A 13,116-nucleotide genomic window follows, 5' to 3' on the forward strand; every position below is an offset into this window, starting at 1 on the left:
TTCAGTCTGCTTTAGCTGTGTCCCAGAGATTCTGGTATGTGGTGAGTTTATTCTCAGTTTCAAATAATTTATTTTTTTTTGAGATGCAGTTTCGCTCTTGTTACCCAGGCTGGAGTGCAATGGTGCAATCTTGGCTCACTGCTACCTCCGCCTCCTGGGTTCAGGCAATTCTCCTGCCTCAGCCTCCTGAGTAGCTGGGATTACAGGTACGCACCACCATGCCCAGCTAATTTTTTTTGTATTTTCACCATGTTGACCAAGATGGTCTCGATCTCTTGACTTGTGATCCACCAGCCTCAGCCTCCCAAAGTGCTGGGATTACAGGCATGAGTCACTGCGCCCGGCCCAAAGAATTTCTTTCTTTATGCCCTAATTTTGCTGTTTACCCGAAAGTCATTCTGTAACAGATCATTTAATTTCTATCTAATTGTATGGTTTTGAGAGATCTTCTTAGTATTAATTTCTTTTCTATTAGAGTGTGCTCTGAGAATGTGGTTGGTATGATTTCAGTTTTTTTAAATTTCTGAGGATTGTTTTCTGGCTAAATGTATGGTTGATTTTAGAGTATGTCATATGTGCAGAAGAGAAGGATGTATATTCTCTTGTTTTGGGGTGTAAAGTTCAGTAGATGTCTGTTAGTTCCATTTGGTCAAGTGCTCAGTATAGGTCTTGAATATCTTTGTTAGATTTTTGCCTCAATAATCTAATACTGTCAGTGGAGTGTTTAAGTCTCTCATTATTATTGTTTAGTAATCTAGGTCTCTTCATAGGTCTCTAAGAACTTGCTTTATGAATCTGGATGCCCTTGTGTTAAGTGCGTACATATTTAGGATAGTTAGGTCTTTTTGTTGAATTGAATCCATTACCATTAGGTAATGCTCTTCTTTGTCTTTTTATATTGTTGTTGATTTATAGTCTTTTTTTGTCTGATATTAGAATAGAAAGCCCTGCTTTTCTTGGTAGATTTTTCTCCATTTCTTTACTTGGAGCCTATGGGAGTTACTTGCATGTGAGATGGGCTTCTTGAAGCCAGCATACAGTTGGGTCTTGCTTCTTTATCTAAGTTATCATTCTGTGCCTTTTATGTGGACATTTCTACCATTTACATTAAAGTTAATATTGATATGTATGGGTTTGATCCTGTCTTCGTGTTGTTAGCTGGTTATTATGCAGACTTGATCCTGCAGTTGCTCGATAATGTCAGTGGGCTATGTACTTAAGTGTGTTTTTATGGGGGCCAGTAATGGTCTTTTGTTTTCATACTTAGCATTCCTTTAAGGACTTCTTATAAGGCAGATCTCATGGTAATGAATTCCTGTAGCATTTGCTTATCTAAAAAGGATCTTATTTCCCCTTTGCTTATGAAGCTTAGTTTGGCTAGCTATGAAATTCTTTGTTGGATTATTTTTTTCTTTAAGAATGCTGAATATAGGCCCCCAAACTCTACTACTTGTAGGGCTTCTGATGACAGGTCCACTGTTAACCTGATGGTGTTCTCTTTTTAGATGCTAACGCCTTCTCTCTAAATGCCTTTAAGAGTTTTTCTTTCGTATCTACCTTATAGAATCTGAGGACTATGTGTCTTGGGGATGGACATCTCATATAGTGTCTCACAGATATGGGGGTTCTCCACATTTCCTGAATTTTAGCATTGGTCTCCTTAGCAAGGTTGGGAAAACTTTCACAAAAGATATCTTCAAATATGTTTTCCAAGTTGCTTGTTTTGTCTTTCTCTCTTTTAGACATGCTAATGAATTGTAGATTTGGTCTCTTTACATTATCCTATATTTCTTGGAGGTTTTGCTAATTCTTTTTTATTCGTTTTTATTAATTTTTGTCTGACTGAAATATTTTGGAGAACTGGTCTTCAAGTTCTGAGATTCTTTGGCTTTGTCAATTCTGCCATTAGTACTTGGGACTGTATTATGTAATCCTAGAAGTGAGTTTTTCAGCTCTATCAGATCATTTCTTAAAGTGGCCATTTCATCTTTTTCTCCTGTATCATTTTATTGTATTTCTTAACTCTCTTGGATTGGGTTTTTATTTTCTCTTGCATATGGATGATTTTTGTTCCTATCCATATTTTGAATTTTATATGTGTCATTTGAGTCATTTAAACCTGGTTAAGAACCATTGCTGATGAACTAGTGTGGCTGGTTAAAGGTAGGAAGACCCTCTGGCTTTCTGAGTCGCCACAGTTCCTGCTCTGGTTCTTCCTCACCTGTGTGGGCTGATATTTCTTTGGTCTTTCAAGTTGCTATCCCTTGGATGTGGTTTTTTGCTTTTTCATCTTTTATACCCTTGGAATTTGATTGTGCTATAAGGTAGGTTCAGTCAACTCACCTAATTTCTGGAAGATTTTATGAAGCCAAGACTCAGCTTAGCACTCCTGGGCTGTGTGATCTAACTCTGTGGGGCTGGCAGTAGGCCCCTAGCATGGTTCTCTGGCCCCTAAAGGTTAGGAACCTGCTGCACTGGAGGGGCCAAAGTGTTCACAGTCTGCTGGCCACAACACTTAATGTAGGGTGCCCACTAAATCACTTCATCAAGGTGTTGGCAGTGGGATTTGTGCTTGCTTGCACATGCCAGCAACTGCAGCAATGTACAGTGTGTATGAGAATTGCTTGGGGCTTGGGACCAGTGGAAGCAGGGCAGCAGTGGTGGAAGCAGGCAGCGGCATTCCTGCACCTGCTTATGCAGGTGGTTACAGTGGTAGTGGCATGTCAGGGTCCAGGTACTGGGGGATCAGGTTGCCTGGCATTGGTGCTGGTGGTGGTGGCATGAGGTTTGGTGTCAGGGTGTGTTAACACCAGGAGGGGTAGGTTCCAGTGGAGGAAGGTTGTGGCAGCCTTGTATGCTTCAGCTGGGACCAGTGCACTGGAACTCTCTCACAGTCAGGTGCAGTCTGCCAGCAAAGGAGCTATGATGAAGTTTTCCAGGAAGTACCTTGTTTGGGCATCTGAGGCTACACTACAAGTGGGTGCAACCAGGCTGGAGCCCTAGGAGAAGCCAGAAGACAGGGTAATGCTCAGATCAGACTAGCCCCATCTCACAGGGAAGACCACCCTGCTGTGTCCAGGTCTGACAGTCACCCCTAGGCTAATGTCTCCTAAAGGACCATGGGCGTCCCTGGCTGTGCTCCACTGCAGCCACTTCCATGCCAAACGTCTGGGCTGTGCACAGGTTAGAGTCCTGCTTCTGCCACCTTTCCAGGAAGCTCTCTCTGCCAGGCTAAGTGTCTGTGGAGGTCATGAGGTTTCCTGCTGCTAGGATTCTGGAGATCCATGGTGAGAGCAGGCCATACCTCACCTGTTCAACTCACTCCTTCCCCAGGAGATGCTGGGGCCCAGGAATGAGGCCACTTGCTCAGTAGTCTTGTGCAGGGTTCCTAGCATCCTTCCCCTTCAGCCCAGCATCTGCGTCTTCCTTCCATCTACTCCTTGCCTTACCTCTGAAGATCTGCTCAGAATGTTTCAGTCTTCCCTCTATCCCTGTCTCTCGATGGGAGATGTTCCTTCTGGCTCTGTTTAGCCAGCCATTTTGGCTCCCCAGCCACATTTTTATAAGATAATTAATTAGAAGGGAAATATAGTTTTAGACTGAGACCAATCTGATTTATAACATCTCTGTTTACATACTTTCTGGCTGTGTCCTTGGGCAAGTGGCTTTATATCACTAAGTTTTATTTTCTTCTCCAATTGTAAAAGCAGATGAATTGTTGCTTCAAGGGGCTAACGTAGAAAGTAAACAAGATAAATGTCAGTTGCAAACCAAGGGTCTGAAACATACTAGGTGTTAAATTGATGGTTTACTGGTGTTGGTGATGGTGTCTAGTTTTCAAGCACAATGGAGCAGAGTTTTGGTTCATAAACCAAAATTCTGTCAAGAAACAGTATTTTTAAGGCTATTCAGTGGAGACAATTTTTACCAATTTCATCTATATTTTAAATTGAAATGTTTCTTTAATTTTGAAATAATTTTTCCCAAGTCTTTGGTTTTCAAATGTAAATGTTCAATCTTTTCAACACATTGGCTTTCTGGACACCTAAAACTCTCTTCACTATTGACACTTTAGGATTTACTGGCCATGTTGTTGCTTCTGTTTGAATTTGCAGTTGAGCACTTGTATAAATGGAGTGTGAAATGTTTGGAAAGTTGTGTATGGGATTGGAAAAAATGCATGTGAGATGTTCCTTTGCATTGTATATTGTGAAAGGGAGGATATTTACGTGCCTTGCTGCTGTTGTTGTGGTTATTGTTGTATATGCTAGTTTACTGTTTTGAACATAATTTGCTTACTGCTTTGAATTCGCTATTCGATGGAAGTAAAATGGGATCTTGCTGGACAGTAGAAGGGAAGACTGCCTGTATTTCATGCTCATACCTACCAAAGCATCAGTCTGTTTAATATATAAGAGCAGTTTTAAAAACATGTAAGGGACTTCTTGACCTTAATTATAGCATCTTAAAATGTATGTGTAGATGATACATTTTTGAGACACTAGAATTAAGGCCAGGAAGGGAGGTAATTTGCATTCTCCTTGAAAGAGCTTTGATACCAGCTCTGGAGACTGAGGGGCATTGTCAGTGAGAGGGCCCCACACAGAGGCTCCTGTGTCTCCATCCCGCAGCCTGGAGGACTCTGAATACTTCTGTTTAGCCTTACACAGAGGAAAGACAATAAACAAACTGAAAAGGCTTAAACCAAGCTACTGGGTTTTCCCTAGACTTAGGGTAAATAAAAGGATCAGGCACTGATTTGACAAAAAAAAAGTGAGCATACAGAAAAATATTTATAGGACACTGTATGCCATGCTCCTGGTTCACTGCAGATTATCAATCAGTGGAAGGTGATAGAAGCAATGGAAGTATCAACAGAATGAGTAGAGAGAGAAGATAGCAGTTGCAGCACCAATGGTGCTTGGCTCTGGTAGGGCTCGTGGAGCAGGGCTGATGTATTAGAAGAGTCAGGACTTGTTCATATGTCTGTTTCTCCTTGTCCCCCTCATCAGAGCTGAATACTCAGCCCTGGACTTTGCAGATAATAGGTGTAGCAAATATTTTTTTAAACATTTATCAACACCATTTAAATCCTTAGAAAAGTTCATAAATTGAATCCCGTATAGTGCATTGTTCCCCTTAACTATTTCTGATTATATATCATCTTGTTATTTTAGATGTTGAAGAATTTATCCCTCATCTTTCCTCAATTTTGTGTGTGTATGAGTGAAGAACTATAAAAAGGTTTTCCTAAAAAAATACTTGCTAAGATTCTGCTGTGTGCTGTATTTTGCTCCTAATGTTGAAAAACAAATATCATCAAATGACCTCAAATCTTGATACCTAGGGAAAGAAATAGTGAGAACTTTTGAATCTAACTAAAGTACTTAGAAGAATAAAAGCCACATTCCTTTATATATCTTATTAGGCATTTTTTTTTCCCAAGTAGTAAAACAGTCATTAGTTTCACTGAGTATTTTGGACAGCAACTTAGAAATTTGGAGTACCAAGTTTACTATTCTTTACTGGAGATTGTCCAGCAGGGGGAAGCAAATATTAGTGGAGGTGTGGAAGAATTTTCTGAACTTTAACACTTATACCTGCTATACCTAATAGCCTACTCAGAAGAAGGTTTTATTTCTAGATGGTAAATGAGAGCTTCAGAATGGACCATTATTGTGTCATGAGTGGTAGCTGGGAGGAGGGGCAGCGTTTGGACATGCGGGAGTTATCGTATATGCCATGATATCATTGCTAGGTCATTTATCTCTTATCTAGCCAAGTTCACATTAAATTCTACTAGGTTAGCACTTGAGGTCATTTAATAAAATTGCTGATTTTCAAGAATAGGAGACATGTTCTTCTTTGAATCCTGAGAGAGATGGTCGCTGAAAATAACAGGAACCATATCTTCATATTTCAGGCAAAAGTCACCTTTTAAGAAGCTTTGTGATAAATTATCTAGAGAAGTCAGTGAATTGTGCCCTAATGGTTGGAATGAGACAAGCTTTCTAATGTTGATGACAATTATTAATTACTAATCACAGGTATGTGTATAGTGGAAGTGAATCTCAAAGCTATAATAAAAGGAAATTTGTGCCTTTTTACATAATGAATGAGAAAGGTCACTTTAAAAGGGCAGAGAAAACTATTCAATTATAAAAATGTTGAATTTCCTTGCCATCACATTTAAAACCTCTATAAATTCATCTAAAACCCCAATTCACTGTAGTGCACAAAATAGATACATATTCAGAGTGATCATTTGTCATGAATTAAAATTAAGCATCCAAGTCATTGCAAACTTATCTCCTACTTATGTACATGCTGAAATAAAATTATTTAAAATGTCATAGTAGAAAATGATATTGACGGTGCAAGGATAGGCCAGAAAATGAATACATTTCTTACTAAGGAAATAATGATTGTTATTCAAGCTGCAAATCCTAAACATGGAAAGGAAGGTAAATTGTCATTTATTACAAACCTTTCTTTCTTTCTTTGCTAGCCTCAGTCCTAGTTGTATTCACATTTGTTACTTTGTTTAATCCCCCCAATAAACCTTAAATGTAGATATTACAACAACTTTACAGTTGATGAAATTAAGTTTGCTAAACACTGAATAATTTGTAATCAGTCACATAACTGCTGATGCTGGAGTCTAAACCCCGGACTAGGCACACATGCCTCCAAACCCCCTACATTTCCCATTATACCAAACTGTGTGGGACTCAGGGTACTCTCTGTTCATGTTTGCCATTAACTATTTAGCATTATAGTAGGAAAAATAATAGAACCCCTGCCCAAAGATGTCCATGTCCTAATTTCTGGAGCCTGTAATAATTAAGTGATGGACCTTGAGGTGGCAATACTATCCTAGATTATGTGGCTGGCCCCAATGTAATCACAAAGTCCCAAGGAGGGAAGCAGAGGAGGTGGAGGAGAAGTGAAGACAGAAGCAGAGGCTGGAGCATTGTGATTGTTGGCTTTGAAGAAGGAGACCATGAAATGAGCGACTTCCATAAGCCAGAAAAGACAAGGAAACAATTCTCCCTAAAGCCTCCAGAAAGAATACAGCCCTTATGACACCTTGATGTTAGCCCAGTGAGACCCATTTTGGACTTTCAACTTCCGGAACTATTAAATAGATTTGTGTTATTTTAAACCATGAAGTTTGTGGTACTATCACAGCAGCAAGGAAACTAATACAGGCATCTTAACAACTGCTAGCTGCAGTGAATTTTTCCTTGATAATTTTTGTGAATTTTCCGACGTAGCTTTGCTTACTATCATTTCTGTAATCCTGATCTCATAAATGCTACTGGAAAATGTTGAGAAATGAAATTCAATCATAGGTCTCAGATTCGAAGAGCAGTTAAACGATATATAGGGGCTCTCATCTAAGAGGTAATTGGGTTCCTTTATGTCAAAGCAGATTATCAGAAAAGAGTCAGAGGATTTGACTTTTAATGTAGAAAACTTTATTATTATTGTTATTGTTTTGGTTATAAAACTGCTGTTTTTTTAAGAATAGGAGACATGTTCTTTGAATCCTGCAAGAGATGGTTGCTGAAAATAATAGAAACTATATTTTTTTACTGTTCCTTCCTCAGTACTCTAAATCCAAAAGAGCCCTTTTTCAAAATGCCATCTTTTCTTGTTAATAATAAATATCACTGGGCCTCTAAATGGTGTTTGGTCAGTGAGTTTTGTAACCTTAAATGGCAGACATGTCATAACATGTAATTTTGTGAGAAAAGGATAGCTTACCCCTCCTAGCCTTTACGTAACTGAAATACAGTAAATGCTCTTAAAATAAACTGTATGTTTTCTTGTGAGAAATAACATTCCTTGTACTTTATGAGAAAAATATTTGCAAAGTTGCACATCATAGAAGATGTAGATTTTAATATCCAGTATATTTCAGCAGTTTGGTATCAGAAAAGTACAATGAGCTAGTGTTAAATAACTTTTTATTAGAATGTTCTCTCTGTTGTTAACTTGCCACATTATATGAGGAAACTCACTTCAGCTTTTGTGCCTTGGTTTCTTTGTCATAAAATGGAAAGAATAGTACCTGTTTTGTTATTACATTTTAAAAATCACCTGAGATAATATAAGTGGCAGTGCTTAGAAAAGAATAAAAAGAATTACACCAGTGCTGGGTAGTGTTTTTGTTATTGCTAAGAAAGTCCCTGAAGTTACCCTCATCTCCCCACCCCAGACATGTGCAGACACACACATACACACATGGACCCATGTCAGGTCTAACAATGAAATACCCAGTTAAGGCATTTTGATTCCATGAGAGGGTAAAATAACATTTAGTAAACAGCCTAAGTGTTTATTCAAAAGTTATTGAATTTTTTCACATAAGTTCCACAAATATCTCCAATCAGAATTTACATTAATTTTTCAGTTTTCCCAGTGCTGAAATGATTATCACCTACTGAGGCAAAGGAAGAAAGCAGCATATTATGGGAATAAAGCCAACTTTACAACTTGCCATGGCTTATTAAATTGGATCGTTTCCCCTGTGCCACAAACAATATTTGTCAAAAGAGATAAATGGTCATTTTATAAATTTGTTACTATAAAGTTTAAACTGAATCTAAGTGTAGTGGTCTCTCAAGTAGGGGTTTGTGTACTCCTGAGGGTGCATGGAGAGAAAATTTTCTCTCTGTGTTTTTTTTTAACTATCTGTAAATTACTATAACAACTTTATATTTCTGCTTTGGGTTTGTTTTATAATATATGTGACAGATTGGTATATAGTGTGTCTATATAATTTATAAATATATAAATATTAGGGCTACTACTCAAAAGTGTCATAATGGTGTTTGCACAATGCAAAAATGTTTCAAGAATACTACAATAGTGAAATAGTACACAGATTTTAAATATGACTTCATGGGCACTACTACTGACGTTTAGAGAAAAAGAATTCATTGACCCATTTGACAAATTCTGATTGTCTACTCTTGTCCAGATAATCTGCATTTTGTCATTGTCCATGCAACAGTTCTCTGAGGCAGGTATCTTCATTTTGTGTTCATGAAAACTGAGGCTTAGGAGAGTAGAGTAACCTGGTCAAGGTCATATAACTCATAAGGGATATAGCCAAGGCTCAAATCTTTGTCTGTTGGACTCCAAAGGTCAAATTCCCAACCCCATTCTTACCTGCCTCCTACTCTGCTGAATAGCTCAGTATGAGAGCAAAGGTTGTGATATGATTAAGCTCTGTGTCGCCACCCAAATCTCTTCTCAGTTTAATCCCCATGATCCCGATATGTTGAGGGAGGAGCCTGGTGGGAGGTGATTGGATCATGGGGGCGGTTTCCTCCATGGTGTTCTCATGATAGTGACTTCCGAGGAGATCTGATGATTTTATAAAGGGCCTTTTCCCCTTCACTCACTTTTTCTCTCTCCTGCTGCCTTGTGAATAATGATTTTATAAGGGGCCTTTTCCCCTTCACTCCCTTTTTCTCTCTTCTGCTTGCCCTTTGCCTTCTGCCATGATCGTAAGTTTCCTGAAGCCGCCCTAGCCATGTGAAACTGTAAGTCAATTAAACCTCTTTCCTTTGTAAATCATCCAGTCTTGGGTATTTCTTTATTGCAGTGTGAGAATGAACTAATACAGGAAATTGGTACTGCAGAGAGTAGGGTACTACTATAAAGATACTTGAAAATGTGGAAGCTACTTTAGATAACAGGTAGAGGTTGGAACAACTTGGAGAGCTCGGAGGAAGACAGGAAGATGTGGGAAAGTTTGGAGCTTCCTAGAGACTTATTGAATGGAGTTTACCAAAATGCTGATAGTGATAAGGACAATGAAGGTCAGGCTAGGTGGTCTCAGATGGAAATGAGAAACTTCAAAAGTCACTATTGCTATGTTTTAGCAAAGAAACTGCCAGAGTTTTGCCACTGCACTAGAGACATGCAGAACTCTCAATGTGAGAGAGATGATCTAAAATTGGAATTTATGTTTAAATGGGAAGCAAATATAAGTTTGGAAAATTTGCAGCCTGACAATGCAATAGAAAAGAAAACCCCATTTTCTAGGGAGGCATTCAAGCTGGCTGCAGAAATTTGCATAAGTAACAAAGAGCAGAATGTTAATGCCAAGTCCATGGGGAAAATGTCCCTAGGGTATGTCAGAAACCTCGGTGGCCACCCCTTCCATCAGAGGCCCAGAGGCCTATGAGGAAAAAATGGTTTTGTGGGTCAGGCCCCATTACTATGTGCAGACTCTGGACTTAGTGACCTGCATCTCAGCCATGGTTTAAAGGGGCAAAAGTACAGCTCAGATCATTGCTTCAAAGGGCACAAGCCCCAAGCCTTGGAGGCTTCTGTGTGGTGTTGGGCCTACGGGTGCACAGAAGTCAAGAATTGAGGTTTGGGAACCTCTGCCTAAATTTGGAGGATGTATGGAAACACCTGCATGTCAGGTAGAAATTTGCTGCAGAAGTGGAGCCCTAATGGAGAACCTCTGCTAGGGCAGTGCAGAAGGAAAATGTGGGGTTAGAGCCACCACACAGAATCCCCGTGGGGGCACTGTCTAGTGGAGCTGTGAGAAGAGGGCTACTGTCCTCCACACCCCAGAATGGTAGCTCCACCAACAGCTTGCACCATGTGACTGGGAAAGCTGCAGATATTGAATGCCAGCCTGTGAAAGAAGCCAGGAGGGGGACTGTGCCCTACAAAGCCACAGGGTTGGCTGCCCCAGGCTGTAGAAGCCCACCTCTTGCATCAGTGTGCCCTGGATGTGAGACATAGAGTCAAAGGAGATAATTTTGGAACCTTAAGGTTTAATGACTTCCCTATTTGATTTCAAACTTGTATGGGACTGTAGTCCCCTTGTTTTGGCCAATTTCTCACATTTGGAATGAGTGTATTTACCCAACGCTTATACCTCCATTGTATCTAGGAAGTAGATACAATGGATGCTTTTAATTTTACAGGCTTATAGGCAGAAGGGACTTGCCTTGTCTTAGATGAAACTATGGTCTTGGACTTTTGAGTTAATGCTGGATTGAGTTAAGACTTTGTCCAGGACAATAAGAATTGTACCCATTCCTCAACATAAAATTTATTGGATTCTTAGTGATACATACTGCTAAAACAGAGATTTAAGTATGAGTCCCAAAGATTTATGACCTAGCAGGCTTTTCACGGTTTTCTCAGATGGCCTAGGTGTTCAGTTAGCCAAGGAGTTTGCCTGGCTCCTAGTTCTGCATGTATAGTGTCACCTAGGCCACTAGAGAACTAGGAGCCAGGCAAACTCCTTGGCTAACTAATTGGGAAACTAATGTGGTAACTGTGGTCTCTCTTCCCTTCAACTTCTAACTCTCTAGAGATACTATAATCTGGTCCAGAAGAGAGTCCTGAAAAGCTACAATAGGCTCTTCTTGTCTTAAAGCAATTGTGACTTTTGAAATACAGTTCAAGGAGCTGTAGAAATTGACAAAAATCATTCAGAGATAAAAACGTGCTCAGTTTCTCAACTAAGTCATATTATACTATTGTCTGTGAGTAGCAGTTGGCACTGTGCACTTTGTATCTGGTGATTAATCATTTAGTTAGCATCTACTAAGAAGAGGACTCAAGAAATAGCTTTTACATTTAGTCAGAAAAAGTAACACCATTAATAATGGCCTTGACATTCTGCAAAGCCAAATTAAGTAGCCAACCTGGCATTTTATAGATAGCCTCTTAGAGAGCCTTACACCTGCTGGACACTCAATAAGCATTAATTGCCTGGCTGCCAATGAGCAGCCACATAGCTACTGTCATAGAAGCTGCACATGGTGGTGGGACAAGGCTGATTTTGATGACCTGTGGGACAGGATCTTGTGAACATGAAGAGTGTGTGTGTGTTTGTGTGTGTGTGTGGGTGTTTCAAATTAAAATGACTTCATAATTTCCTTTTGAAACAGCATATTTCATTAAAAATAGATTTCCTTTTGTTGATTCAAGGTGAGGTATCAGGTAACAGTGATATTGGTCAAATGTTACTTCTTTTTTAAATAGAAAGTTGAGAGTCATCTAAAGAGCTATCATTACATTCCTTTTGAATCAATGCCAGAGAAATCATTAACATTTCAGAGTCATTCATTTATTTTTCATTATTGTGTTTATAGTTAGTTCACTGTGTTCATTATAGTGAATGGGTGGATAATGGTGAACTCCAGTCTGCATTTTATTTAAACTGCACATCTACCAAATATAAGTAAGCTAGAAAAATAGTTTTAAACTAGTAATAGCTCACGTATTTTTTATTATTTACACTGTGACAGTCACTGTGCTAATAAGTCCCTTTATATGTATTCATTTCAAATACGTATTGAAAGATTATTTTATTTTTTTGCCATATCTTTTCTATGCTTTTAAGACCGTAACTTTTATGCTGTTTTATTTAAAATAAAATTTGCATTTGTGCTTATTTGATCTCAGGTATACAGTCAACCTCAGCTTCATCCAAAAGAAAAACACATGTTTAAAGGATAATAAAGCTGATGGAATTTTTAAAGTCTTAAAATTTAGTATTGAGTGAAGGCAGTTGTTTCATAAAGGAGGGGAAGACATCTGATCATGAGAACCTGATGAATTGGTATAAAGAATTATTGGAATCTGTAGAAATGCCACAATTCTCTTTATCGTCTTTTTAAAAAACTGATTTGGAATGAATTGTCCATAGTGTGGGATGATCCAGCTGCTCGTTGAATCAGTTGCTTTTAATTAGCCCATCTGATGTTGATTGGATTCTGGGCCTGCATGCCTGAATTCCTGAAAGATTGAATTATCAGTATGCTTCTCACTTAGAGAGCTGTGACTCAAAAGTGATGAGAGATTTTCATATCAAATCATTTATATCATCTTATAATCACAATACATGTATTAGATGTTTTCTGATCCTGCTACAATTATGGGAATTAGTTAACTTCATGTGAGATTCCAGTAATAGATAGTAAAGCATTTCTTAGGTAGGCAATAAATATTCATACTTCTGAGGTCAACTGTGGTTGGAAGAAGTGGAGGAGAAGTCTGTAGTCTAAACACAGTCTGATGTCTGTTTGTCTCTCTTTGCATTGAAGGGCTTACTAGTTTCCCAGTTTA

General features: G+C 38.8%; 1 protein-coding gene across 33 annotated transcripts in view; it reads left to right on the forward strand.

Annotated features, from left to right (window-relative positions):
• The window catches only part of KLHL32 (kelch like family member 32), a 204,830-nt gene that overhangs the window by 80,525 nt on the left and 111,189 nt on the right, over positions 1–13,116 (forward strand). For 4 of the 33 annotated variants that reach the window (XM_078369840.1, XM_078369849.1, XM_078369854.1 and 1 more), the window contains one exon: positions 5,924–6,047. The exons of the other annotated variants lie outside the window; for them this stretch is intronic. The gene's annotated coding sequence lies outside the window, so the exon portion shown is untranslated. The remainder of the gene's footprint in view (positions 1–5,923; positions 6,048–13,116) is intronic. 33 annotated transcript variants of the gene reach the window in all.

The sequence above is a fragment of the Callithrix jacchus genome, chromosome 4, assembly GCF_049354715.1.
Source record: "Callithrix jacchus isolate 240 chromosome 4, calJac240_pri, whole genome shotgun sequence".
NCBI lineage: Eukaryota > Metazoa > Chordata > Mammalia > Primates > Cebidae > Callithrix > Callithrix jacchus.